We start from the raw sequence: 4,514 nt of genomic DNA, 5'->3' as shown, positions 1-4,514 counted from the left end.
AAATTTTTATACATAACATAAGTTGGGCTTTAGTTTTGGCCCATTATCACATTGATGTCAATTTTGTCATTTTTGTATCTCGAGCAATGTTTCGAATTTTGATTTGAAATTTTGTGACAAGAGACATCAATGTTCCGTCGATGCGCTGCATTTTTTCAGAATTTTTTTAGTATTTTAAAAAATGTTTTTCGCAACGGAGCACCGGGAGCACCCTAGGCCTGGGAGCACTAGATACTTTCCCGTCCTGTGGGCTGCTGCTCAACGGGCCGAAACGGACGCCTCTGGTGCACTGGGCCATCGGCCAACCCATTCTACTGCGTGGGCTTCGAGGAATCCATCGAAGGATCGACCGACGTGGCGGTCTTCCTCCATCCAGCGGCAGCGGCTCCAGCCTAGGCGAGCCTCGCGAGGGATTCCGACGCGGCTGGGGATCAATCCGAGGCGAGGCTTGCCAGTGATCCAACGACGGAGGGGATCGATCCGAGGTGAGGCATCCGGCCTCCATCTGAGGCGATGCGCGCGAGGATCCGGCGATCGACAGGATCCCGCCGCGTAGCAGATGGGCGACGTTTCCTCTTTGCCGTCACCGTTGCTCCTTGCCGCAGCCACTCGTGGCCATGGCGGCCAGGGTTCACCTCCAACCTCGGCGCGTCCCCTCCTCCCACTCGCCTCGCCCCCCACCCCACCCCCCAGCAATGAGGAGGAGCAGCCGGTGCCCCCGCCCCCGAGTTCGCCGACGACGCCGTCCTCCGGCCCAAGCTTGCTGTTACTGCTCCTCCTCTCCTCTGTCCATGGCTTCCCCAAGCAGTAAGGTAATATCACCTCTCATCTCCTGTCCTCTGTGATCTGCATTCCTGATTCCTCTGATGATTTGATGGTGTCTCACCAATATGTGATTTTGATGATCCAACACATTAAGATTTGAGTAAAGAAATAAGGAATACTTTAATGTCGGATTGTTATTAAAGTTTGAAATTTGTTTCAATCAATCAACGGTTCTTTGCTTACTGTAAATTAAATTTGCTAGCTGGTCATATCATGTAGCTTCTGCATCCTGAATACAATCTCACCAAGTATATTATTTGATACCTTTTGTTTTTTCACTGGATTTCAGTAAGAGCAGAGACCTATATTATTTGATACCTTTTGTTTTTTCACTGGATTTCAGTAAGAGCAGAGTCCTAATTCAACAGGCCTCTTGATGAACGGAGAGGGGCTGCAGGGGAAGAGCCAGGCAATTTCAAATCTTGGGAGCTAAGGTTTGTTCATCTGACACATCCCTGGTCCAGTACAGTTCTCTAGCATTAGGTGGCAATTGATTGTCTTCTTGTGGTTTGCTAATTGCAGAACAATAGGCCGCCCTAAAAGAAGAGAGTTTTGATTTTAATCTACGCATGTCCTGTTGCCAACTATTGTCATGACCGTACCTTACAATCTTTCATATAGATGCATTTATCTATTATGTAGGTATTTGAACAGACTTTTGTGTTCAAGTGGGCTTCTTTAGATGTGTTGACGGCAGTTAGATTTCTAATTGTTGCAGCGACATGCATGATATATATGTTATCTCCCTGTTGGCTGTGCATAACCAAGTGTACGTAATCCTTATTTCTTTACTATATATTAAACATCATTGGAAGTATATCTTCTATCTACAAGCCTAAAAGACCACTATTTGGGTAGTTCAGTGGTAAAAAATAGTACTATGTCCTAGAATTTTTTTTTATAGATAAGTACATTTTTTTAAACACGGGCAAGGCAGATTCCAGTTTAAATTGTAAAACTAAATTTGGAATAAGTATGAACTAAGCAGGATGATATATACGCAAGGGTTTCTTAATGCACTGTCATGCTCTTTTGCACAGTTTTTCTATATGGATGTGACGCTCCATCAGCTTCCACATACGGCATTTGGAAAAGTTGTTAATGGTGGAAAAAATGATGTGGACAATTAATAAGACACAACTGGGATGCAAAAGCATACTGATGGTTAGTATTTACTTGGTACCAGACACTTGCAGTAATGTCAGTACGTATGTAGCAAATACTTTTATCGTCGTCGCTGCAGCTCGTATAACCATACATTCCTTTCTCGGCAGCTCCTGAGAGAAGACGAATTCACCATTTCAGAAGGAAGTGAGCCTCCTTAGTTTTACCTACATTCTTAAACACACAATCTGCAAAATCATCTGTACGTTTTTTCTTTTCTTTTTTCCACAAGGTATTTGGTCTTAGTTTATTATGCAGATTGCATAAGTTAATGTTCTTTGTGATTGGACGCGTACATACATACAATTATTTTGTTTCAGAGATAAATTGCATCTTGCTCGGATTCTTTGATTGCAGATACACACCAAAATAAGTTTTCCATTTTAAAGGATGGAGTTCGAGCAATTTTTTTACCTATCTGGGCATTTTTTTTCTTCAGAATTTTACTACAAACATTGCTTTATTTGTAGAAGTGGCGACCACACTGACATCGATTGGTACCTTTGGGGAGGGTCTTAGAGGTCACAAACCTTAATGTGATATTGTCTTTTGAAATTGTTATCTTGCCTAATTTGTCTTTTCATCCATTAGTTGGCGTACTATACTATCTTTCTACCACTTTGTTCTATAGAAGTATAGAACCCAACTTTTCAAGCCTTTGACTTGTTTTCACTCTGCAATTCATCGATTCTGTTCACTCTGTAGTTTAGAGTGTATTCTGGACAAAATGTTGACATTTTCTATTCGGCTCTCTATTCAACCATCCTTATATTGTGATGCCGTGCTATATAGAGTTACCTGATATTAAGCTTTTCATTGTGTATACCCATGCTAGAAACAAGTATGTACTTTTAACGGTTGATAGGCTATCAATTATTATGATTTACATTCTACATTTCATTAGTATACGTATTCATCCATGTGATTCTTTATGCGAATTTTGAGGCTGCCAGGCTAGATATCGAGAAAATTGTGGTTTGGGAGTGACAAGATGCACTGTTGAGTAGTTGGACTTCGCCCATGGTATTGTCTTCTCGATTTCTAACAAAGGAGAACAATACAAGTTGATGGAGAGGAATACTATTTTATTACGATGTTTTTTAAAGTGCACAACTGATAATGTATCGAAGTGGTACACATGGAAGATAAATCTCAATATGTGGCAATCTTTGTATATATTAAAAATGAAATTTTGCTAGCCGGAGGAAATTCTTCTCATTGAATATGATATATACATAGTTTAGTTGCTATAATTTTGTGCTGGTTGTTCCATCTTGGAAAGCAATTGTCCAATTGCAGGCTGATTAAGTTGTAGCTTGACTAAGGGTGCATTGGCTCTCCATGTTGTTCGGCACAAATTATTGTGAAACATCACCTTGGTCATGCAAAGCTGAACTGGAGATCTGAAGAGAGAAATTCAGTGTAGCTGAATTACAGCCTTTTCTATTGCCTATTAGCCTCGTCTCGCACAGGAAAAGCTGAATTGCCCTTGCCTACACTCATGTATTACATTAACAGTCTCCTACGTACGCCTACTTTGTGTTTTTGTATAACTACCAAATCATAAAGAACACTATTGCTATTACTATATATATATATATATATACAACCCTTCTATAGGCCTGAATTATCCAAAGTTATGGCAATGCATTGCCCGCTGTTATCTTGTGTATGTGTTGCACTTTCAATGATGCAACTTCTTACACTATTAGGGGAAATCATCTATGATGCTGCCTTGATAATGATCAATTACAAAAAGGAATATCCAGCAATGTTCAAACTCCCGATCCAATCCCCTCACATGAGAGACATAAAGGTGAACCAAATTCAAGTTAAGACCCAAGTTTAACAAACTCAGTCCTTTCACACCATTGCACTACTTGAATCTTTTATAGTCGTTCAATATATAGGCACTTTATACAAATATAACTTCAATGTTTCTCTGCCACTATGTTTTATGACAATATATTTATAGAAATCCTATCATTCCATTAGAAAAATAGACGGGCACGGCAACGCGTGCCATCGATGATCTAGTATCTCAAAACAATTATCAAGTATCAAACTTCTCATAGTATTCAATGCACTTTTTATGATAGTTTTTATTATACCAATCTTGGATGGCTATCATATTAGAACCAGTTTTATAATCAAAGAAAATTACCATGTTGTTCTAAAAGACTCTCAAAATAATATAAGTGAAGCATTAGAGAACAATAATTTCTATAAAATAAAACCACCATCGTACTCTAAAAGATATAAGTGAAGCACTAGAGCAAAATTTGTCTAGCTCAAAAAGATATAAGTGAAGCACATAGAGTATTCTAATAAATTCCAATTCATGTGTGTCTCTTCCAAAAGGTGTGTACAACAAGGATGATTGTGGTAAACTAAAAATCAAAGACTCAAATCATACAAACGCTCCAAGCAAAACATATATCATGTGGTGAATAAAAATATAGCCTTAAGTAAAGTTACCGATGGAAGAAGACGAAAGAGGGGATGCCTTCCGGGGCATCCCCAAG

At 39.5% G+C, this 4,514-nt stretch overlaps 1 long non-coding RNA gene across 1 annotated transcript; it reads left to right on the top strand.

Moving 5' to 3' along the window:
* The first annotated feature begins 386 nt into the window (after positions 1-386).
* LOC119269007 lies at positions 387-3,535 on the top strand. Its single transcript, XR_005133393.1, has 4 exons — positions 387-812; positions 1,169-1,259; positions 1,866-1,989; positions 2,100-3,535. It is a non-coding gene; the product is annotated as an uncharacterized LOC119269007 (long non-coding RNA).
* Positions 3,536-4,514: the final 979 nt, after the last annotated feature.

This window comes from Triticum dicoccoides, chromosome 3A, assembly GCF_002162155.2.
Source record: "Triticum dicoccoides isolate Atlit2015 ecotype Zavitan chromosome 3A, WEW_v2.0, whole genome shotgun sequence".
Taxonomy (NCBI): Eukaryota; Viridiplantae; Streptophyta; class Magnoliopsida; order Poales; family Poaceae; genus Triticum; species Triticum dicoccoides.
This window is presented reverse-complemented; position numbering and strand designations above follow the sequence as displayed.